We start from the raw sequence: 25941 nt of genomic DNA on the forward strand, positions 1-25941 counted from the left end.
CCTTTAAGGCAACAGGAAAACAAAAAAGAAAATAAGCAAAAAAACCAAAATCATGTGTGAAAACTTACAGGCAGCACATCTTGTCTCTGTTGGTTGAGCAATGGCATGCAAAGATGCGAGTTTTATTAGGGGAACAGAATCTGCGAGTCTCAAGTTGAGAGTGGCGGAAAGGAGTGGCGTAGAGAAGAGAGGCATGACTATCCTCTAACTCCCCAATGGTGTTCAGACTCCATGGCAACATCAACAACTTTAGAAACTTCACATTGTACATGTGAAAATGCTCAGTCATTTGTTTTTTCCAGTGACTTCCTCATTGTGAACTAGAAACATGCCAACTTTCAAGTTCTCAAGCTGAAAAGCTATATTTTATTATTGTCAAAATTAGGAGTAAGAGAAGAGGCTAGAGAAGAGAAAAGGAAAAAAAAAGTTGCAGAAATAGTGTCAGGAGTAATCCAGGTCAAGGTGATCCAACAGGTGGAGAATGGAGACCATGTCTACTCCACAAGCTTTGGCCCACACAATTTACATCATAATACAGCCACTGAAGTTTGTACTTCACCTGTGCATGTGCATATTTGGCTGATTGCATCGGCAATTTACGTACTCACCAGGAGTGCTTGCATGGATATAAAGCATGGTGCACCATGAGTAGGGTTATCCCAGTGTGCCATGCACTGCCATCTGGCACAATCCCTTTCAGGATATTTTCACAGTTTTGTGGGATAGCAAGGATTCACCCAGGGATTTTTGGGAGATGGGGTCAAATACCCAGCATGCAATTTTTTCCACCCTACAATATCTTCCACATTCCATAATTTTCAAGCCATTTTTCAAAAATTCCACATCGTGCTTTTCAGCCTCTGCCATCTTTGCCGGACGCATGGGGCCCAGAGAGCTCAGCCCTATTAACATGAACACTGCTAACACGACAAATGATTCTCCTGTATTTGTAGACCTGCAGGAAGTACTGAAACAATGGGATCACAATGGGGAATACGAGGATATTGTCAAGAAGAGTTTGTTGATGGATTTAGTGAAAAAAATCCCAGGTTGCTGGTGGCATTCATGGAGCAGCTGCAGATGGCGGAGCACTAATTCTGGTGCTGAGAAACAAGCATTTACGGGTGGAAGCACATTGTAATGCATGTTTCGGACGACGAACAGTGGCTGCAGAACTTCCAGATGCAAAGAGTCACAGTCCTGTATTTGTATGCTGATCTTGCCCCAGCCCTTCAACGCAGAGATAGCAAAATAAGGCCTATATTGACAGTGGAGAAACAAGTGACAACCACGACCTGGAAGCTTTCAAAAGCCAGACTGCTACTAGTCGGGGGAAATCATTCTGGAGTTGGAAAATCTACAGTGCGGGCCACTGCCATGCAAGCATGTAAGGTCATTAATTGCCTCCAGCTGTGCCAGGCTATGATAAGTGGAAGGCAAGGAATAGTGAATGGATTTGCAACTATGGGGTTCCTGAACTGCTGTGGGGAGACAGATGGAACAGATCTCCCTATTTTGGCACCAGCCAACCTTGCTACTGAGTACATCAACAAAAAAGGATATATAACCATGGAAAAGTAAGTGCTAGTGGATCACAGGGGTTGAGTCACTGATGTCAATGTAGGTTGGTCAGGGTAGGTGCAAGACACCTGCATCTTTAAGAACACAGGACTGTTCAAGAAGTTGCATTTAGGGTCAGCCTTTCCTGAGCAGTGGATTAACATTGGAGATGTGGAAATGCCAACAGCGATTCTCTGAGACCCAGCCTTCCACTTACTCATCAAGACGTATTCTGGCCATCTGGACGGCACCAAGGAAAGATTTAAGTTTCAGCTCAGCAGATGCAGAATGTCTATGGAATGTGCTTCTGGTACACTGAAGGGTCACTGGCATTGTTTACTCACTAGATTAGAACACATCAAGAAAAACATCCTAATGGTTATATTTACATGTTGTGTGCTGCATAATGTATGTGAGAAAAAGGGAGAAAAACTGCCACCAGGGTGGAGGGTAAGGTGGAACATCTCTCTTCTGAATTTGAACGGTCAGACACCAGTGCTATTAGAAGAACCCAGTGTGGAACTATGTACTTGAGGGATGCTTCACAGTCAGCCACTGTAGTGTTCTCTGGCATCTGTCTCATGTAATTTAAACAACATATTTGGGGGGGGGGGGGGGAGGTTTGCCTGCTAATATATATTGTGTTGTGCCTCCTTCAAGTTATAAATACTGTTGGGCCTGGGGCTTTGCCTGTTACTATGAATTGAGTTGTGCATACTGTACATTTATAAATATGGCTGCATGTTTTACTGACGTCACGAATTCTGTGGTGCATTTATAAGTAGTTGGCTTTCTTGACTGCCATTATGCATTTCATAATACTTGTTGTGAATTAATAAACATAATTTGAGTGAAAAAATTAGGTGCATAAAATCAGAGTACAAACATATACATACATTATACAAACTTATAACTTAATGGGGCAAAACTTAAAATTCTGGTTGAAAAGGAAGTCAATATTTACGTCCATTTGTGTAAACAAAAAGGTAGTTCAATGTAGTCAGTTGCGGCTTCGCATGCACCAATCTGTGGTTTTCACACGTCTCTCTATATGAAGCTGCATTTTCCTTGTTGTTCCTCTTGAGTAGACTGGTGGGGGTAAGCAAGTGGTCCATGATGCCACATGTTATCTTGGGGGTGTAGGGAGCAGAAGCACTGAGTTCTCCAAACAGTGCAAAGGCTGATGAGTCTAGGATTTTTGGACCTGTAAGTGAGCCAGGGTCTGCACCTCTTGTGTTTACTGTCTGTGAAGACCCATTACGTCACAGTGCATTTTCCACTACTTGTCCTTCTGGCACGCCTGGGCCTTTTGCCTATCCTCTCTGTCCTTCTCATGCTCTTGTCATACTGGCCCTCCAAGACCTTTGTTCAGTCCAGTGAACCTCTGGCTTGCAGGATCTCGCCGAACACATCCTCCCTAGCCCTCTTCCTTCTCCTCACCAAGGTCAGGCATTCTGCGTGTGTAAAGGAGGTACCTCTCAAGGCCACCACACCAGAAGTTACTGATAAAAAAAAAAGACAGATGCACCATTAAATTTACAGTTCCAATGGAATGGGAAAGATGGGAGTTCCAAAACTCCCTTCTCTTATTCCCACAAATACTTTAATGCTGACTGACAGTTCAGCTTTCGAGTACCTCACCACAGTACTGCTCTCCAGCGCCAGCCATGTTGAGTACGGCCTGGCATAGAGGATGGGGCCTATTTTCTATACATGAACCCATACATTTTTGGACCCTATTCCATGGGTACAAGTAGAGAGCAATGGCAGTGAATACTGGCACTATTTTTCACAGTTAGTAGCAATTTTAGCTGATAGCTCATTCCTGAGGGTCACAAAGGCACAGGGAACCAAGCTGCTACTAGCATCCCAAAGCTGCCCTGACCAGTATATCGCTACCCTGTTTGCTGCAATGAACCAGGCAAACTTGTAACAAAACGGCATGGGAAAGTGTCCTATCACAGAAGAAGAAATAAGACTGCCATCCCTAGAAACCTTCAGGAGATGATGGCAGAATATCTCCATTCAAGTTTCGTCAAGATCTGTTACGAAAATAAGAGGGACATCCCTATTCACATGGCCAAGGGGCTCCTCATAGCCCTCCTGACTATTCCAACAAGGGAATAAAAAGCAGATGGGGATTCCACCACTGTTTGTTCTATCTGTACCTGGGCACAGGACACTGAATCAATGTGGATTGTGTAATCTGAATGTTGGTACTGTTTGGGAAATTGTTTTGAATCTATTTCCGAACCTTATTTCTCATAATATAATAGTAAAACAATGAAAAGTTGATCCCATGGTCTTGTACACTAGAGCTGGGCCAGGCACCATCTTTAAATGATCACAAGGGTTGGGGGAGGAGGGAAGCAAAAGCAAACAAACATTGTAAGGAAAACTGTGCAAGCACACTTACCTCCTTTCCCCTTCATCAGCAGGCTCATCTATGCTCTCCTGGTGGGACTGGCTAGACTCCTGTGGCATTCCAAACAGGTCCTCCTGGCTCGCAACATAGTTGGTGTCCCCCGTCGCGTCACATCGCCTCCCTTTTTCTCCTCCTCCCTCTCCCTCTTCATGGCAGAAGTCTTCACTCAGGCTCCTCCAAGGTGTCCACAGAGCTCTGCAGGGTGCCGGTGGGGCCACCGTCTAGTATGGCATGAAGTTCATTGCAAGTGTGGCAGGTCTTTGGGGGCAGCAACAGATTTCTTGTTGCTCTCCCTCACCTTACGGTATCCCTGGCAAAGTTCATTTGTTTTCATGTGGTACAGCTGCTGTCATAAACATACAGCTAAAGGTAGCATAAAATCCCTCCTTTACCTGTAAAGGGTTAAGAAGCTCAAATAACCTGGTTGGCACCTGACCAAAAGGACCAATAAGGGGAGAAGATACTTTCAAATCTGTGGGGGAAGTTTTTTGGGTTTTTTTCTGTGTGTTCTCTCCGGTTCAGCGAGGAACCAGGGTACGGAAAATACATCTCCTAAAGCCATATATGAACTAACCATCTAAGATTACAAATTGTAAGTAATAGGAAGGAAATGTATTACATTATCTTTTGTTTTAGCTTGTGAATTTTCTCTGTGCTAAAAGGGAGATTTATCCCTGTTTTTTGTAACTTCGAAGTTTTGCCTAGAGGGGAATCCTCTATGTTTTAAATCTTATTACCCTGTAAAATGACTTTCCACCCTGATTTTACAGAGGTGTTTCTTTTTTTTTTTTTCCCTTTATAATAAAGTTCTGTTTTTTAAGACACTGATTGGTTTTTAGTGTCCTAAAAACCCAAAGGTCTGGTCTGTGCTCACCTTGGTTACCTAGCTGGTTGGTAGATTATTCTCAAGCCTCCCCAGGAAAGGGGGTGAAGGAGCTTGGGGGAAATATTTTGGGGAAACAGGAACTCCAAGTGGTCCTTTTCCTGAATCTGTCTAACTCACTTGGTGGTGGCAGCAGTACCCATCCAAGGACAAGGAAGGATTTGTGCCTTGGGGAAGTTTTAACCTAAGCTGGTAGAAATAATCTTAGGGGGTCTTTCATGTGGGTCCCCATATCTGTACCCTAGAGTTCAGAGTGGGAAGGGAACCCTGACAGCTGCTAATCCCTGATGCATCCCTTAGCCTACATCCCCCGTGATAGCCATTCTTACATGTCCACGTTTCTACAGCTGTTCCACAGCTGTGTTTTCAGTGTCTCTTTTTTTCCCCCACAAACCCAGGAGATTTAATTCTTCTTGCTTCTCCATGCAGGCGTGTGTCTAATGCCTGACTGTATGTGGAGCCATGGTATGGCAGGCACAAACAAAGGTGAGTTGCTAGGTATGCTTGCCATGGCACACCATCAGGAAAGATATTTCAAAAACATGTGGGGGTTTTTTTGGGTGGGGAAGAACAGGGTTTGGAAGTGTTCCAGTCTATGTTACTCCTATGCAGTGGAGTTTAAAATTGTGAGCAGAGTGGTCACTGTTTCAGGGACTGAGGCACTATGGAAGAGTGGCTGGAAGACTGTTCGGTCAACAAAGGTCACTGTGTCTACGCTCACATTGCATTGATCAAATTAGGTCTACCATGGCTCTACACTGTTTGGGGAGGTGGTTTTATTCAATCACTATAACAGACGACATTTATGCTGACCAGAAACAAGTTTCAGTGTAGACAAATACATAAATAGATTGACAAGTTGATTTGCGTGGACCTAACTTTGTGGTGTAGATGAGATAGTGGGAGATGAGGTTGTATGAATAGTACTGCATTTTTGGAGGTTGTCCTCCCCCCCTTTTTTTTGATGGACTGAGTATAGAGGGAGATGGGAACAGGTATGAAGTGAGAGGGGGGAGAATCAGTGCCAGGGAGGTAGTGCCAGGGAAAAGTGTGGTATAGATGCAGGTGTCACCAGAGAGACGGAGACAGCAAATATGGAGAGTTATGGATCTGAACTGCCAAAAGGGGGCTGGGGAAGATAGACGGGGACAGGGAAATAAGAGAAGCTGAAGCTGTTGGGAGCAGCAGAGGAGGACGACAAAAAGGACAGGGAAATGGTGATACTGCGAGAAGGGGAGTAGGAGAGCTGTGGCCAAAGCCACAAGGAAACTATAGGGGAACAATCAGAAAACTAATTTAAGTTTAAATTCAAGCTGCCCAAAGTTCCTGATAGATGCCACATAACATTGACTGTTGACATTACTGTCTAAGTTTTAAAAGTATGAAGGCATGTTCCTGTGCTAGTTATTTGTGCAAGAAAATGATTTCACGATGCGTGTTGCAAAGTGGAGACCTATAAAATCTGGTTATTACAATACAATACAGAATTCTACACCAATAAGCTTAAGAGGTCTAGAGCAGTGTTTCTAGAATGTGGCCACCAGGGGCTTTTCTCGTGGCCCAGCCTCCGGGGGGGGTGGGGTGGGGGGGGAGACGACGGACACGGAACAGGGGGATGGACCAAAGTAGCAGCCCCTCCCCTCCCCATTGCTCCTGGATACACCATCTTGGTGTTGGTTGCTGGGGCCACCAGTAGGGGTTGGCCCTGCCACCCTCTGGAGACACCTGGGACACAATGCTGGAGGAGCAGGAGCTGGTGAATTCCCCACCTTCCAGGGGTGGTGGGGCTCAGGCTTTGGGCTTTAGCCCTGGGATGGCAGGGCAGCAGGCTCTGGCCATGTAGCCTTCAGCTCCAGCTCCAAGCTCTGGTTGCGCAATGGCAGGCCCCAGCAACCAACACTCCGTCCCTGGGCCCAGGCTGCAGGGCCCAGCCCCCAACTGCCTCCCCTGACCTTCCATCCAGGGCTTAGTTTATCTCCAGGCTTGCCAGGGCTAAGTAAGTCTGCTGTAAAATGTGATACTTGTATGTTTGTAAGTATCACTCTTCACAACATAGTTACTAGCTAGCAATAAATAAATTACAATGATTTGGATATGTCTGTGCATATTTATTTGATTTTCCTAAAGCTATTTAAGTATTCTAGGAAAAAGCTTAAGAGGTCTTAAGATGCAGAGTTAGTGGCCACACTCTGAGACCACCAAAAATTTGTCCTGAAAACCCCCAGTCTAGTGTACCATCAATATGTGTAAAGTTACACAGAACTTTATTAATGCTAACAAGAGTTGCATAAGTAAATCACACAATTTGGGTAACTGATAGGTCTTGAAAACAGGATACATTTATTTACCAGAAACATCCATTGGAAATGTTTCCATATTGACAGCTAATCATAATCTACATCTAATGAGTAATGCATAAATAGCAAATTAACATCTCTGAAAGCTACCCAATACAAAAGGAAATAGAAACAGTAAAAATCAATTTTAAAAAATACCAATTTTTTGGTGGAAGTTGGATCAATTATCTTCCCAAAGCAAGAAATATCACGCTTGGACTTTAGCTTTGTAATACAATTAACACTCCAGACTGATGAAAACTCATCTTTACCAGTATCAATCCGTTTATTCATAGTATTCAGAATCGGATATATTTCATGCAAGTTATCAGCTCTGCAGTCACCAGTTTCCTGCCTCATTATCAATGGAGTCATAAGATGGCTATTCAAGAAAAACAGCAATGAAGAATTTTAGTGAAGAAAAAAACCCAAAAAACAAACAAACAAAAAAAAACTCAACGACACAGATAGTGAGGGCTCCCACTGATCGCTGTTTCAGACCATCGAGTCTTAGAACAAGAAACCTCCCTGCTAACTATCACAGAAATGGACAAGAAATTAGTCCATTTAGCTACAGAAACATTAGCATAAGAGGCCAACTCCAAAACAGAGTACTCTTTGCTTTAACTCATAAACCAACTAGAAGGTTGGTTTCCAAATATACACTCATTTATACTGTGCTTTACATACAAGAAACGCAGGAGATATACTCCACTTGTAGCCTTGAGACCCTTCGGTGTGCATTCTGTTGGAGACAATGACAAGAGATTAAGGATTCTTTTCAAAGGACATATAAAACTTACTGCACTTTTTTAAAATGTAACTGATTTCTTTAATAGATCAACATCAATAATTCACAAAGGCAACAGCCAATTTAGGAAGCTCTGTATTATAAATGGGAAAACACTTTTGTAGAACAAATAAAAATGTATTATTTAAAAACGTTAAGATCCTTTTCATAAGTGCTGGGGATCATTTATTACTTGGTCCTCAAAATCTCAGAAGTGACATGTTCATGTCCAGGGCACTTGGACATATGCTATCATGATTAATTAAAATAATGCATTGTCATTTTATTTTAATTAGCATTTTATTGCAAGCTACTTGTTTTCTTTTATTGTAATTCATAAATTTGTACTGCCTTCTTCGTTTTCTGTGACAAGAAACCTAAAAAAATCTAAACTGTCCCTTGAGAACCTTAGTCTTAAATAGTTATGGACAACACTTTTTTGTAGAACGGGTATCACAAAAGTTGCCATTCCTATCTCTATTAAGATACCAAGCTATGAGGCACATAAGGCCCTATTAACATTTTATAATCATGCTGCTCAGTTAATTAGAAATGTCTTAATCTTTAGGGGCCCCCAAAAGCACCACTGGGAATAGTACTATATTGTCCGAGAAAGTCATACAAAACAACGCTGTTGAGTTTTTTTTCCCCCATTACTCAAGGAACTTTAAAGTATATTAATCAAATCCAGTTAACAAATTTAAACTGAAAATAGTAAGAAATCATCATACATGAAGAAAAAGACCATCCATACTGACAACAATTATGTTCCAGGGAAACCCAGAAAGAGCAGCTAGAGTTTTAGAAAGAGTTAAGTACTATAATAGCATTCAGAAGGTATTTATACCAACATTCTAATGTAACTCATTAGCAAGAAGATCTTGGACTTTCAGACTTGGAATATATTTTATTTAGGGAGGGGGAAAGAGGTGAGTGGGTGTGTGGAGACAGCTGATTTAAATCTTCATTGAGAAGAATTTGGAGAGAGTCCATTTAAACTACTGAGAATTCTCTCAGTCCAGCTCCTGAAGTCACAACGGGACAATTACTAAAAGTAACTCTTACGTCTAAAAGCTGAATATAGCGATTCACAGTTAACTGCAACATGTAAATTGAAGCTTTTTAAAAATAAAAAAAATATATCACAAAAGATTTTCACATTTCCACCCCCATCCTGTCAATGACAGGATTCTACTTTGTGGTTTGAAAAATGTTACGTTTGATCTGTTCACCCTAAACCATTTTTATCTAGGCGTACACAGAATCAACTGGAATAGAATTTTGTGTCTGACCAATATTTATACAAATAGCCTGACATGATTTAATACTGCAAACATGCTGTATGTTTCCATAATGCCAAAACGTACGTTCCACTTGTCTCTGAAGAGTTGGTAAGCAATAGCATTTTCAGTGTCAAATCTAGAAAACCGGCATGGCTCCACAGTATTCTCTCTCCACTATACTTTTCATCTTACATTTATATTGCTTCTGCAATCAAGTCTAAACTTAATTCCCAAAGATTCTACACTAAGGCCTTGTCTTTATGGGGAAACTGACCACAATACAGTTATTGCCAGATAAGCTATTGTCGAAGAGTTCCCTGTGTGGACGCTATTCTGGGATAAAAGTCACTTTATTCTGGAATAATTACTGCAAAATGATACCAGAATAAAGTGTCCACATGGGGAGCTATTATGGAAGAGCTATTCCAGTCAATTTCCCTAGGTAGATAAGACCTAAGAAAAGTTGGATAAGCCATTTAGTCACAAGAACTTTACTTACAGGTAGCTCCTTTCCCTCAAAATTTTCCTCTTAAACCTGTAACAAATATGAGGATCTTATTGACCAAGATTAACTGTGTGTGTGCGCGCGCGCGTCTGTGTGTGAGAGAGAGACAGTGCAGTACATGCTACAATTACAGCCTTCCTGTCTTGACACAAACCTTTCCTTTTCTTACTGACTTATCATTTCAGCACTAAAACTGAATTTGACTGACATTTGAAAAAACGGTAATTTCAGTCTCAGTTTTTGTGGTACAATGGGTAATGTCACTCATCCTTACAAGAGCTGTTCTTGGACAACAGAAAGTAATCTATCTGTAACACCACCTGACAAATCAGCCTTCTCTTGAGCTACCTAAAAAACATTTTTATAGCTTAGAAATGACAGTGACTTACTTTTTTGAACTACAGAAACCTGACCTAGATTCTGTCTGGTATAATTAAAAATATAACTAGACGCTTTAACAAAGACCTCAAAGATCTCCCTACCAACTCAGATATACTATTACTCCCTCTCCATCCTGCAAACTTATTTCTAGAAAAACTGGGAAAAATATTATGAGCTCTTATAGACTGCACTGAAGGTCACCTGATGTGAACTTTCATGGACCAAGAAATAGCAAGTACCAGGCACACAGTTCGGCAGGAAGTCCCAGCTCTGAAACAACCAAACAAGTGTATCTTTTAAAAAAATACATATTTTAGTCCCAGGTCTCAGTCACCCATCCTGAGGGAAAAGAAAAAGAAAAGAAAAAACTTACTGAGTATCTACTCAGTGCTGGTAGAAAAGAGGGGAAAGGTACAGCCATGGGGGAGGGCAGACATTTATAAATGATTTGGATTTCTATGTGTTACAGTGAGTCCAACTGAAATTAATCAATGCTGCAGAACATCACTGGGCTAAAGTCAATAACCAGTATCAATTACTTATTAGAAAGAAATTATTACTGTCCTTTCAAAAGAGGTGGGTTCCTGGTCCATGACTAGTGCTCTAGGCACAATAATACAAATAAATAACAAATATGGTATTATCTGAGAGCAGCTGTGATGTGGGAAAACAAAATCAAGTAATTAAATCATGAGCAAAATACAAATTCTTTGCTTTTAACTGCAGATTTGGAAGGGTAAGTTAGAGCCCATACTGTGTGATATTGGTACATAATGGCAAACACAGATTGAGAGTTTTGCTTGAATCCTTCAGAAGTTGTTCAGTTTTTGGGCATTCTGAACTATGGAATACTACACATTTTTGTTTACCACAAATAAAGTTAGTATTCTCCTAACTGCACTGTAGCAGACTGTTCAACTAAAGGACGTACACTGCCTTCAATCCATGGCAGAACTCCCACTGAAGCCAGTAGGACTTGTGTTCATGAAGGGAGCAAGCACATTACACAACTCTGCTCCTTTTGGAGTCTCTTCCATTTATCTTAATTCATTCACAGTAACAGCATCTCTTATTTTCTGTCCCTTTTCCTTGGACGTAATACATAGCATTTAGAAAGTAGTTCTCTTCAGAGTGTTTTCAAAACACTAATGAACACTTTACAATATTCCTGTGAAGGGTTAAGTGGTAAGGCTATTTTATAGAAAAGGAAAATGGAGAGGTCAAGTGACTTGCCCAATGCCAGTAATCAGTGGAAAAAGACAGGATTAGAATTGGTCTCAGTGGCTGTGCTCTCACTACAAATCCATCTGTTTACTGGACATAATAATTTTCTCATAAATAATAAAATGTGTACACACACCCACACACAAGCAACGTTCAGGCAAATTAACGATTCCACAGAGAACTCCGAATAAAAAGCAGTATAGTAGTTATGGATTCCATTGTTCAGAGTCACATCGTACTGTCTTATGTAACGAAATCTCTTGATGTAATTATGTTAAGAAAAATTGCTATCCAAATGTGAAACAAAACTAAAGTTTACAAGAATTCCTGAAATTTTGGCCGGGTAGGGAAAAAATGAAGAAACTTCTCTCTCTTTCCCCAAATAATTGTTTTCCTCTTTCCCCAATGAAAGCTTTGACTATGTAGTTTTCCTTGCATATCCATGAACTACTCTTCTACTGCTTATTGTAGTTTGCAGATGTAGCCAGCAGGCAAAATTAACTTCTTAATCAACAAACATGCATTTGTATCTCAGCAACAAGAAAGTTATTGGGAGCATGGAGGTCTCCTTGCAACATTTAACTCATGGGTTACTCTTTACAAGAATCTCTTCTTTAAGAAGGCAATATTTTAACAATAGCTTCTAAGGCCAAAGATCCATAGTGAGGGCCCTTTATGAAATGGAGAGATTATGTATTCCACACTACAGCAGTGTTACTGTACTCCTCAATGCCCGAAGTACTAACTACAGATTGTGTCTGGTTCACATTGTAGGTGACATGAGAAGAAAACAGGGGAGACTTTAATACAGCTCGTGACAGGAATGACAAGAGCCAAAGAGCATTACAGCAGCCAAAAGTAAGATGTCATGTATTATCTGTTATCAGCAAATATGGAACATCAGCATGACTTTTCCAGCTACACTAAGACTGCAAAATATAAATATATAAAAATTCTGATTTAGGAACAGGAAGTTTCCACGAACACAGACTACAGTACTGTCAAACTCCTAATACTCTTTAATAAAAATACTTCTGAAATATTATTCAATCTTAATATTAATAATTCAAGTTTGATTAAGAACAAATTTTTACAGCAATTCTGAAAGATGAACGCTGGTTGCACGTTAAACAATTAGGACCAATTTTACAGGATTTTTAAAGCTATAATATAATTTAAATGACCAATTTAAGTCATTTCTGGAAAGTAACTACTAAGTTAAAAGTAATGTTCCACCAAAGCAAAAGTTACTGAGTTAATAGAGTGCAAATTACAAATGCTCTTATCCAGCAAAATTCTACTCTAATCTCCATGCTGTAATTTAGGATGCTAAATAAAAGTTGTTAATGTGAACAGAAATGCAAGGCCTGGGTTAAATGAAGCTATGATGCATTAAATGGAAGACCACATGAAAGGTAATTAGGCCATGTAATGTTTGAAACATAATCTGTTCCTGAGGAAAGGGAACTCAGACTGTATTAACATCTGTTAAGTAGTATCTAAATCAGCAACCCTCTTATCTTGAAAAAAGGTGTGCTGTTCTAGAAGAGTATATATCTCAAGCAAAAATAAACATTGACAGATACAGGCCACTGGCTAGCGAACAAGAGGTACAGTTCAGTTTTTAGTTTCTCATTTGCTGGCTGCAGAGACAGTCTCTGAGGGAGGAAACACTTCATCCCTCTTCAGCTACGCCTGCCTCTGGCTAATGAAGGACTGGCATTCATACATCCTGAAGGAACTCCCGACTCAGCTCTCATTGGCCAAGGAAGGTCACCACAACATGAAACCATGATATCAGGAAGAAAAGGAGTACTTGTGGCACCTTAGAGACTAACCAATTTATTTGAGCATGAGCTTAGCTTATCTAAAGTGATCAACAGGTGGGCCATTTCCAGCACAAATCCAGGTTTTCTCACCCTCCACCCCCCCACACAAATTCACTCTCCTGCTGGTGCTAGCCCATCCAAAGTGACAACTCTTTACATAATCAAGTCGGGCTATTTCCTGCATAGATCAAGGTTTTCTCACATCCCCCCCACCCCCATACACACACAAACTCACTCTCCTGCTGGTAATAGCTCATCTAAACTGACCATTCTCCAGGTTTAAATCCAAGTTAAACCAGGGGAAGTCCTCCACTCACTGGTTAGAGTGAGGGGGAATAAAATATTTTTTTGATTAAAGTATGGTTAAATTTGTGCTAGGTGATGGGTTAGGTACAACCAATGAGGGGATAATTCAAGACCTGTAGTTAGGGATTATGGCTTTAAAATTTCATATGAATTTTCATATGAAAAGCATGCAATACTAGAAAGCGTTCATTGTGAAGACATTTTATGTATCTCCTGGTCTCCTCTCCACCACATCTCCACTCCCATTGGTTCCAAATAGGAGAAAAGCATATAGCTGAATAGAACCACGAAAGAGCCCTCATGAACTCAAAACTGGAAGCCATGCCTGAAAAATTGCTATCTAGAAAATAAGTAATAATAATCAGTCCAAAAAGCATGATGGCAAAGTTCACAGAACTTTATATTTGAACATGAATTGCTCCTGTTTCATCTGGCCTGAGAAGCATTGTGTCACATGATCTCAATCCTCATAAATAAGAAATATACTACACAATCATCCTTCCTGTTTAAGACTCACAGTCTGCTTTTGCTATGCTTGACCAAGAGCTTAGGTACATATCAAACCTAATTATGACATAAAGATTGTTTCTCTAATGACAGGCCATCTCTAGCTAAAACTGCTTTTAAATAAATGGGACATGCAGGAAGTTCGCTGTGTGGCTACAGTTCTCCAAACTGCATCCTCCTACCATGCTCCATTTCTCCCCCTAATGGATATCAAAACTACCAGATTTTAAAGACTATTTGAATTTGACTATTAAAGAGATATTGACTTGACAAATTATGACGTAGTATTCATAAACTAAGCATTTCAGAAGAAAACAGAAGATGAGGCGTAATCATACAAAGTGACTAACCATACCACTGCACTCAAATAGACCCAATATTGCCCAAAACGCTAACCCAGAGGATCAGATGACTGGAATTCTTTTGATAAGCCCACCAACTAACACTTGGAAAAAGACCAAACAAGACATTTAGATCAGTAGTACTTATTGCTTTAAACAATTTTCTGGAGAGAAATTTTAATTCCGGATATGGAAGATGCTCACTAATGCCAGTTCATACACTGTGAAAGTACGTTTTTCTATTATGAGCTGCCTGGAAATATACTTTGAGTGCTAGGAAAATTTAAAACTATGACAGCCATTGAAGTTATTCCTGTTGTAAATACATTTTTGCCCAACGTTTCAAACTATAAACTGTTATGCAGCAGGTTTTCTTCATTAAAATGTAACAAATACTTAAAGCAGTTTCTTACTAGGAACTCATTTAAAAGGACTGCATTAAGCGTACAATTAATAGACTTAAAATAGTCCTTTAGGAATCTGACTTATCCCAACCAAAGAAATTAAGGGTTAAAATAGCTACTCCATCCTGAAGTACCTCATAATTCAGCACTGAGTAATTTATCATAGAGCACTCTAGGACAGGGGTGGGCAAACTACAGACAATGGGCAAGATCCGGCCCGCAAGCCATTTTTAAACCAGTCCTGGAGCTACCGCTAGGGAGTAGGGTCTGGGGCTTGCCCTGCTACAGTGCTCCAGCTGGGGAGCAGGGTTGGGGGCCGCTCCATGTGATTCCCAGAAGCAGCGGCATGGCCCCACTCCAGCTCCTACGTGTAGGGGCAGCCGGGGGCTCCGCTCTGAACGTTGCTCCCACCGCTGCCTCCTGCACATCTCTCATTGGCCGGGAACTGTGGCCAATTGGAGCTGCAGGGGTGGCGCCCACGGACAGGGCAGTGTGTAGAGCCATCTAGCCACAGCTCCGCATAGGAGCTAGAGTGGGGACATGGCCTCTGCTTCCAGGAGCCACTTGAGGAGAGCACTGCCCAAAGCCTACACCGCATAGCCTCTCCCTGTGCCCCAACCCCTTGCCCCAGCCCTGATCCCCCTCCCGGCCTCCAAACCCCTTGATCCCAGCCTAGAGCACCCTCCTGCACCCCAAACTCCTCACCCCCAGGCCCAACCCAGAGCCCACACTCCCAGACAGAGCTCTCATCCCCCACCCCCACGCCCCGAGCCCCTTACCACACCCTGAACTCCTCATTGCTGGCCCCACCCTGGAGCCCACACCCACAACCAGAGCCTCACCCATTCCTGTACTCCAACCCCAATTAGTGAGGATTCATGGCTCGCCATACAATTTCTATTCCCAGATGTGGCCCTCGGGCCAAAAAGTTTACCTACCCCTGCTCTAGGACTACTGCAATCATTAATTCACATTGAAGCAATTTAAGAATAAAATAGCAGTCCCCAAGTGTAAACACCATTGCCTCTGTTGGTTTACTAAATTAGGTAAAATAGTGCATCTTGAAATAATTTTCTTGAAAAAATGGAACTTTCAAAAATTATAGCCTTTCATTAGTACAATAATAATCTCGAGGTCATATACAGTATATTGCACCCCATCCACAAAAAGCTATGGGATTAACACTTAATAGTATATTTAAAATACTATTAAGGTCTACAATAAAAGAGTAAAGAAACCACAAAACCTTTACCACTAATAAGTATAGATAGTTGTCCTTTCAAGAGATATGCAAAGGCATGAAGAGGTGGGCCCTTGGGTATCGAGCACACAGTGTTTCACAGAGTGCAGAGGAAAATACAAGTTCAATTAGGCTCAAGACAAATTCAGGCTTACACTCTAGATACACAGACAATATTCTTTAAAATTAGAATTTTCAAAGAATTTAAAAGCAATACCAAACTTCTTGTCAAATACTCTATACCAAATTGAAAAGTGGCATGCCAGAGAAAAGGATTATTTCTATTTATTGTGTTAAGTACCGAGTTTGAGGCATGTGCTATTTAACAGGAAGAATGAACAGATACACATACAACCCTTTTGTAAGGATCAGACCAGTAGAGGTACTATGTTGATGGTGTGACAAAAAATAAATAAGGCCACAAGTTATACTCTTCTTACATGTTTCAGAGTAGCAGCCAGGTTAGTCTGTATCTGCAAAAAGAAAAGGAGGACTTATGATACCTTGAAGACTAACAAATTTATTTCAGCATAAGCTTTCATGAGCTACAGCTCACTTCATCAGATGCATTCAGTGGACACCCAGTATATCAGAACAAAAGCATCTAATAATTAGACAATATTTTAAAAGAAGAGTAGCAGCCGTGTTAGTCCGATGAAGTGAGCTGTAGCTCACGAAAGCTTATGCTCAAATAAATTTGTTAGTCTCTGAGGTGCCACAAGTCCTCCTTTTTTTTTTTTTTAAAGTATGTATTAATCCAAGATAAAAATCTACAATGGATACCAATCAAGGATGTGCTTTTTTTAACTGAAAATATTTCTCCTAAATCTTGTCATGACTAAGAATACTAATTAGTTGTAGGTTGCGGTTTTGCACCATTACCCACTCACCCTTTTTTTTTTAGATGAATAGAGTTTTGTAGTTTTAATGAATTTAATCTTCTAATGTCTCCAAATAAAACATGAATCAGTAGGTATACACTTTAAGATGAGGGATAGGTAAGTAAGTTAAAACCATGTTCAGCATTTGTTAGTCATCTGCCTTGAAATGAGGATGCTCTCATAAATGGTCTGCCAAGTTGTTGCCCTTCATGGCAGCTTCAGTAAAGTCTCTACAGAAATTCTTCTGATAACTTACCACCAGTTTCCCTAGAGCAAAATAAGTAAACAAACAAACAAACCTATGGAGGCTATTTTTCCCCTCTTTCCCCAGGGATGAATACATACAGTATCACTTCAAGATGACTGCTGACAGGATTAAGCAAATTCACTTCCCCTGAACTAGCAGAAGGAAACAAGAAAATGACTAAGAAGCCATCACACCATGATGGACAAGTCTTCTATTTCTTCTAGAGGTATTCACACAAGGACAGTGAGAAAGTTCTTATTTTCAGCTTTAAATAATCTGGTCAGCCAAAGCACCCAGGATTTTTAAGTCCAGCCAACAGTGATTAAATTTTATTTGTCTGGACTGAGTTTTTCATTGTTTCAAGCAGTTGCACAATAGGATTTTTTCAGAGGTTGACTAATGCACCTTCATACAAATATAAGATCTCTATTTTGCAATAACCTTTGAAGTCAGTCACTTTAAAAAAACCACAGACCAACATCCTCCTCAAGCATTAAGAAACAAAAACATTGCATATCAAAGCAGTCTAGGACTAATTGGGCAGCACTGTTTAAGTGTTTTGGACATGTGGTGATTCAAGGACATACAAGTTCCCTCCGAGTATCCTGAGATCCTTAGCTCCAAAGTAAATTGGAATTCTCTGCATGTAGACTAATACTCCAAGGTGACAGGTTTCAGAGTAACAGCCATGTTAGTCTGTATTCACAAAAAGAAAAGGAGTACTTGTGGCACCTTAGAGACTAACCCATTTATTTGAGCATGAGCTTTCGTGAGCTACAGCTCACTTCATCGTCTGCATCAAGGTGAAGCTCCATAAGGTCCAGGTGACTTCAAACTCATAGCAATTTATCAGTGAGAATGGATAAAAATCAAGGCAACATAGTGAAGATTTTAGCATCGTACACAACATCGTTTCTAGACAGAGAAGCAGAGAATTTCAATGAGCACATTCCGGACTATTTGCATAATTTAGAAAAAGACCAAAGTAAATATTTACAGACAGCAATGGTGCACAGGTCAGAATTTTCATCTGGATCATTTACAGTGGAAGGACTATGTGGCACATTAAGTTAATTTATTCATTTTTCACTTGTGACTTTGGTTCAGATTTGACAAAAGTTCAAAAATGAGTATAAGAGCATCAGACTAACATTCAGGAAACATTTGTTCATGTTATGGAACCGCTATACAGGTAGTATTCTTACTTATTACTGTGCTGCATTGCACTTGCATGCATTGTACCTGGCTTCCAACTTCAATGACCATTAACTTTTTTTTTTTTTTAAAGTTAGCCATATGTATTAAAAGAAAAACTGAATAATATTTTGGCTACTTCAAGAAACCCCCAACGAAAAAGCAAATTTAAGGAGAGCACAAAAAATAAAGAGAAAGACCAGCAAAACATACTGCACACAAAAATGGCCCTGAGCTTTTAAGGAAAATTAGACCCACACCGAACGAAGAGAGATATGACTAATGTTATGCAGAGAAAAAGTTAATGTGACGGTCAATAAAAACACAATTCTGGCTGATTTTAATTTACTGTTACAAATAACAATTAAGAAATATAACTGAACGATTGAGAGAATTTTTTTTTTAATTGTGCATTTGACAGCACTTTGTATGGAGTCCATTTCCCCTGTTTGTAAAAGTCTCTCACTCACACTCACTGGGAAGATAGAAAGATGTAATTATAAGGCCACAACAACTGGTGAAGAGAAACTGAAGAAAGAGATTCAAAGGCAGGTGTAGCTACTATGACCTTATTTTTTTGAAATCAGATTTCTAGTTGACAGTATCCCTTTAAATAAAAAGACCAGATTAACAGAATTCTAATGCAAAATTCAATTCAAATATCAGAAAGCCTGGTGTGGATGACAAAATAAGTAACCTATATGGGTTCTGAGAGCATTTAGAATATATTAATTTCTATCCTGCTAAGACTATGATATATTTTGATATTTTAGCATCAGCCAACCCTTCATTACACGTTCAAAATACATTCTGGTCATATATTATCTATATTGTATTCTAACCTATTGAATACATTAAACTAAATAGGAAAAATATTTTAATTGCAGCACTTTCTCTGTCCACTTCCAAATGCAAGTTATAACTCCAACAGCAAGAAAGCTCCCAAATGTTGCTCATTCCCAGGCATCATTAGTACATTTAGACGAGCAACAACATGCAATACACTTTCAAATGAAAAAACAAATTGCCCTGCAGATTAATTTATATCAAAAATTTAACCTCACCAGGGAATCTATATGAGAGAGCAATCCCAAGAAAAATTAACGGCACATTCACAAATAATTTCAATTTAAAACAGCTACAAAGAATCCTCTTCTCTGAACTTTCCTAGCTTTAGGACAAGTTTGTACCTTCCCGCAACACACACACAAGATTTCAGCAGACGAGAAATCCACTTCAAATATTATATACTTTTTCAAACTTCATGGTTGTTCAGGCAAGAAGAAATAGCAAAACAACTGGTGTTCTACTATACAGACTAAGGCCAACAAAAAATAAGATCTGGACACAGTCCTTATGTAAACAAACATACTACCATAGTATCTTTTTTATTGAGGTCCTCATCACAAACTTATCACTATGTTAAAGAGATAATATAGCACAACTTCTCCTCAAATAATAAAGTCTACAACAAAAAATAAAATGAAATACATAAATCCAGTACAGGTCCAGCACTCTTTACCCATGGACTCCATAGGTTTAAAATAGCATACAATGTAAATATATTGACGCAAAGCCGACCATTCCAAGTTAACTCACTAGTGACAAGGAGAAATAACTACAGCCTGGATCCACTATTGTTTTTTTACTTAGGTTACATAGCTTTTTGCAATGATGAAGTAAATAGGATTGTTAAAGACCACCTTTTTCTAAGCATGAAAAACAAGAACTTCAGACAGCAATAACAGTTTATTCAGCCCTGCATGTGTATTTACGCTGGTTTAATATTAAGAGTGGGTAATGTTAAACAGGACTGATGACCAATTACAATTAACACAATATACTTATACACAATAGCAATAACTAGTTTTGAAGAGCAGCAACTGACTAGGCACAGTCTACCATCAACTTTGGACAATTACGATAAGCCACCTCCATTGTTTCCTGCAACACCACACAGATGACAGAGACTGGGGATATTTACAGATCCTGCCTGAATCAACAATTCAGTGTCGGCATCGGCAGCAGCAACCCCGCCCCCACCCCAGTGTGGGACTAGGGCAGGCAGCTCTGGGGCCGTAGCTGCACTTTCCAATCTGCAGCTTCTGTAACCAGGACATCTCCAGAAACTACAGTACATCGAACAATCCACGCTCCTCTCCGCGTTCCCAGAGGGTTGAGTTTTCGGCACCCCCTCCCAAGGAGGGACCAACATCCAGGAGAAGAGCGATGCTCAGGACTGTCTCCAGAAACCTCTTGGTAGTAGCCAGCCCTGCTACACCCCAGGCCTAATTCCCTCATCCCCAAACACCTACCCCACCCCCGCTTCATGCTCGTCCCCTGCTACCCCCACCTCCCCCAGAGCCATTCACAGCTCCCCCCCCCCGCCACCACCACCTCCCTATGGGCGAGCTTCTCTAGCCCCCCCCCCCGCTGAAATCCCCTCCAGCCCCCCTTCCTCTGCAGCCCTCCCCTCCCCCACCCTGCCCCTCCCATGCCGGCCCCACCCGCTCTCCCTCCTCTCCTCGCCCCACCGCTCCGGGGGGGTGGCAGCCGCACATTACCTGTTCTCTGTCCCCGGGGAGGAAGGGAACGACCAGGAGCCCCCGCCTCCGCCTCCTTACAGCCGCCGCGCTAGGCCCCGAGGCCCGAAACGGCGGCAGCGCCTCCCCCGCAGTTGCCCGGAGAAACCCTCCCCCTCTTACCGGCAGCGCGGCGCTGGAACGGAGCAGACGGCCGACTCGAGCTAGGGTCGGGACTCGCGGAGTCTCTCACCTCAGCCTCTGCTCCTCCGTCGCCGCCATCTTGTTTCCCCTCCCCCCGGCTCGGGCGGCTCCTCCCCCTGTGGCCGGGTCCTAACAGCTACATAACAAACCCGCACAGCCAGGGGCCCGTTTCTCGTTTTCTGCCCGCTGTCAGGGTCAGACCACGAACACTCGGCCTTTTCCCAGTCTTCCTGGGAGCCCCAGTAACACCGGACCGGGTCGACCCGTTCCTGGGCAGCGGAAGGAGGGGGTGTCACTATACCACTGCCAGGACCCGTCGGTCTGTGCAGCGGTAAAGGACTCCCCCCCCCATGGGGGGGGGAAGGAGCGGGGTGCCCGCGGCATGGCCATAGGGGAGACTCGCGGAGCGAGGGAGGCCGCCTTCGCTGTTTAGTGGGGAGAGGCCGAGGGGGGCACTGACTCTGGGGGAGCTGAGACATGGCCAGAGGGTGGGGGCAAGGACATCGTGGGGAGCTCACCGTGGGAAGGAGAGAAAGGACATGGGGCAGGTGCCAGCCATTGGGAGTGGGTGGGGACACTAAGCGGCGGGGGAGAGGGTTCCAGGGTGACACTTGCGGGGGAGGAGGGGGGTTGTAGTCATCTGTGGCCTTTCACAGGACTATGTGTTGCGCCAACGCGACCAGACCGAGTGTTGTCATCTCAAAATTAGCAATTCTAGCGCCTGATGATGCGACCTGTGCATTAGATATTAGCGGGTGAGCGGTAGTGCTGTTTGCCAGGGCCGGGCGTGCAGGAGCAGAGCCTGCAATAGACAGATGATCCTTTTATTTTTATGGCGATATTTTATTCAGCTAAGGGGATCATGCCCAGAAAAACTGTCTTTCCACACACACTCCAAATAAGGTCAAATTAATATGTTTTATAATAGGTGAAATGTTTGTCAATGCTGTATAGGTTGGGCTGGGGGTGGGGGGTATAAACAGAGAAGGCAAATCCAAGTACCAAATCCAAATCCCATACATGCACAATGCCAGTGTGATTAAAATAAGAGTGAATACAGCAAGGGGGAGAAAAGAGCTTTACATGTTATCAATGCAAACAAGATGTTTTTAAAAATCCATCTGCAAGGCTGTTAAGATGTGAAAAATTTGAATGAGTGAGAAATTAATTACTCCAATGAAAGGAGCACAGCAAAATCCTTCAACACAAGTGAAATATCATTTTTAGAACTACCTTAAAAATGAATCCTACATTAAGGGAGTCACGCTCTGAAACGGAATGAGACTTGGCAAGTCTTCAATATATTTTACACCGTGTGAATGTTTCATATATGCTGTATAGGTTGAGGGGCAAGGGAAGAAAGGGGAAAAAAAACCAGAAATAGTCCTGCCAAGTCTCAGTTTCAGGAAGACTCACATTTTGTAATGAATTTTGTGCTATTTTTCTCAAGCCTCTCCCTCTAGTGAGGAAGGGGTTTTTTTAAAATGTTTTAGTGAGGCAATTAAAATGTCAGTTTTTCTTTTTAAATATTCCTTTTTCAAATTGCCCACTGCAAATAAATTATCTGATTTTTTTTTAGCATGCTATTTTAATTGTGATAACACCACAGAGAGGTCCCAATTCTCAGGCATTCTTCACAGGAAAAAAAGGAGTGAGAGTCTCTGTTTCCATGCTCACATAAGCAGCACTGAGTGTGAAGGGCCCTGTTTCAATGTTTGTGGGGGGTGAGGGTCCATATAATTACTGCAGGTATTTATTTTGTGGTTGACACTGTAACAGCTGGGTGTACTTTATTATTTTTATTATTATTTTTATTATATTTAAAAGTATTTATATTGCAGTATTGGGACCCCATTGTGTTAAAGTGCTGTACCAAGTTTGAGATCAGACAGTCCCTGACCTAAAGATTACAAAATATAATACCAAACCTGCAAACACTTACATGGTTAATTTTCTGGACTGTGAGTGGTTCTATTGATTTCAATAGGTTTACTCACAGTGTGTAGAGTTAAGCATATGCACAAATCTTTACAGCTTCAGGTCCTAAATAGACAAGATAAGTTACTGGTAAGATGTCAAATGTACATCTGTTTTTAGTTTTTGGCTTTTTTAACGTTGGTTTTCCCCCAACTGTGGTCCTTATCCTGCTCTACAACCCTATGTCCAAGTGGTTCAGACCTTACCCTTGCTGACTACTCTTCTACCTTGCACATCCCCAGGAAAAACATTAGTAATATATTTTATTACTTTTCTAATGATAATTTATATCTTTTTTCCTGTTTCTCTATTCCCTCCATCTCCTTCTCATGGTAACTTCAACCTCTAATCAGCACCCAAATGCCTTCTTTTTCATGTTGTCACAGTTAAAATAGTTGTGCATCACAGAGGTCTGAACACATGTAGAATCTCTGAAGGCGTACGCTCCTCTTACCTTTCTGCTCCTTCAGCTCTATATGATTTAGAAGATTACAACCAACTCACAGGGTTTCTGTAATCTACATTAGAAGGCAGCAATGGGATAAACAAATTATATGACCTCAAATCCTACATTTATTATATATTATATTTACTATTATTTAAGTGTCAACTTCATGTATTTGGTGCTGTCCAAGACACAAATAATAAAGACAGTCCTTGCATCAAAAAGTTTACAATGTAAGGTCATAATCCTGCAACTAGATCTACATGAGTAGATCTTAGATTTCAGTACAGTTCAAGGGTCCATCGACTTGGCCCTGACTGCAGGATCTCATCTGAGCCTCCAAAGCAGGAGGGAAGAACTTGGTGTGTAAGCTCTTTGGAGCGGGACTGTACTTCCTATGAGTCATAGAATCATAGAATATCAGGGTTGGAAGGGACCCCAGAAGGTCATCTAGTCCAACCCCCTGCTTGAAGCAGGACCAATTCCCAGTTAAATCATCCCAGCCAGGGCTTTGTCAAGCCTGACCTTAAAAACCTCTAAGGAAGGAGATTCTACCACCTCCCTAGGTAACGCATTCCAGTGTTTCACCACCCTCTTAGTGAAAAAGTTTTTCCTAATATCCAATCTAAACCTCCCCCACTGCAACTTGAGACCATTACTCCTCGTTCTGTCATCTGCTACCATTGAGAACAGTCTAGAGCCATCCTCTTTGGAACCCCCTTTCAGGTAGTTGAAAGCAGTTATCAAATCCCCCCTCATTCTTCTCTTCTGCAGGCTAAACAATCCCAGCTCCCTCAGCCTCTCCTCATAAGTCATGTGTTCCAGACCCCTAATCATTTTTGTTGCCCTTCGCTGGACTCTCTCCAATTTATCCACATCCTTCTTGTAGTGTGGGGCCCAAAACTGGACACAGTACTCCAGATGAGGCCTCACCAATGTCGAATAGAGGGGAACGATCACGTCCCTCGATCTGCTCGCTATGCCCCTACTTATACATCCCAAAATGCCATTGGCCTTCTTGGCAACAAGGGCACACTGCTGACTCATATCCAGCTTCTCGTCCACTGTCACCCCTAGGTCCTTTTCCGCAGAACTGCTGCCTAGCCATTCGGTCCCTAGTCTGTAGCTGTGCATTGGGTTCTTCCGTCCTAAGTGCAGGACCCTGCACTTATCCTTATTGAACCTCATCAGATTTCTTTTGGCCCAATCCTCCAATTTGTCTAGGTCCTTCTGTATCCTATCCCTCCCCTCCAGCGTATCTACCACTCCTCCCAGTTTAGTATCATCCGCAAATTTGCTGAGAGTGCAATCCACACCATCCTCCAGATCATTTATGAAGATATTGAACAAAACCGGCCCCAGGACCAACCATTGGGGCACTCCACTTGATACCGGCTGCCAACTAGACATGGAGCCATTGATCACTACCCGTTGAGCCCGACAATCTAGCCAGCATTCTACCCACCTTATAGTGCATTCATCCAGCCCATAATTCCTTAACTTGCTGACAAGAATACTGTGGGAGACTGTGTCAAAAGCTTTGCTAAAATCAAGAAACAATACATCCACTGCTTTCCCTTCATCCACAGAACCAGTAATCTCATCATAAAAGGCGATTAGATTAGTCAGGCATGACCTTCCCTTGGTGAATCCATGCTGTCTGTTCCTGATCACTTTCCTCTCATGCAAGTGCTTCAGGATTGATTCTTTGAGGACCTGCTCCATGATTTTTCCAGGGACTGAGATGAGGCTGACTGGCCTGTAGTTCCCAGGATCCTCCTTCTTCCCTTTTTTAAAGATTGGCACTACATTAGCCTTTTTCCAGTCATCCGGGACTTCCCCGGTTCGCCACGAGTTTTCAAAGATAATGGCCAATGGCTCTGCAATCACAGCCGCCAATTCCTTCAGCACTCTCGGATGCAACTCGTCCGGCCCCATGGACTTGTGCACGTCCAGCTTTTCTAAATAGTCCCTAACCACCTCTATCTCCACAGAGGGCTGGCCATCTCTTCCCCATTTTGTGATGCCCAGCGCAGCAGTCTGGGAGCTGACCTTGTTAGTAAAAACAGAGGCAAAAAAAGCATTGAGTACATTAGCTTTTTCCACATCCTCTGTCACTAGGTTGCCTCCCTCATTCAGTAAGGGGCCCACACTTTCTGGTGTGTCATCTAGCACATTCTTGGGACTATAGCAATACCAGTTATTATAAGCATTGTTAATCATTTCTTGCCAACAAAGCAAAATACATGCATTGGTAGAGGTGATTTTAAAGGGTGGGGTGATAACCACATGCATGTGAGGCCCATTGTGGCCTTGGTGTGGCCTTTTCTGATGTCCCAGTGGGAGCCTGTGTGGGGGGGGGGATATTGGTGAGGCTGGAGCTCTTTTCTCTGTGCATGAATCTTTTCTGGGTGGAGTTCCCGCAAGGGGCTCATTTTCCCCTCCCCAAGGGGGGGG

At 41.9% G+C, this 25941-nt stretch overlaps 1 protein-coding gene across 14 annotated transcripts in view; it reads right to left on the minus strand.

The window, feature by feature from the left end:
- The window catches only part of NCOR1 (nuclear receptor corepressor 1), a 114961-nt gene extending 93783 nt beyond the window's left edge, over nucleotides 1–21178 (minus strand). For 11 of the 14 annotated variants that reach the window (XM_078849274.1, XM_073315885.2, XM_073315884.2 and 8 more), the window contains exon 1: nucleotides 21042–21177. The gene's annotated coding sequence lies outside the window, so the exon portion shown is untranslated. Of the gene's footprint in view, nucleotides 1–68; nucleotides 401–21041 lie in introns of those variants that run through there. The other 3 variants (XM_073315890.2, XM_073315888.2, XM_073315880.2) reach the window with 2 other exon arrangements.
- Between the last annotated feature and the right edge of the window lie 4763 nt (nucleotides 21179–25941).

The sequence above is a fragment of the Lepidochelys kempii genome, chromosome 17 (genome assembly GCF_965140285.1).
Source record: "Lepidochelys kempii isolate rLepKem1 chromosome 17, rLepKem1.hap1, whole genome shotgun sequence".
Lineage (NCBI taxonomy): Eukaryota > Metazoa > Chordata > Testudines > Cheloniidae > Lepidochelys > Lepidochelys kempii.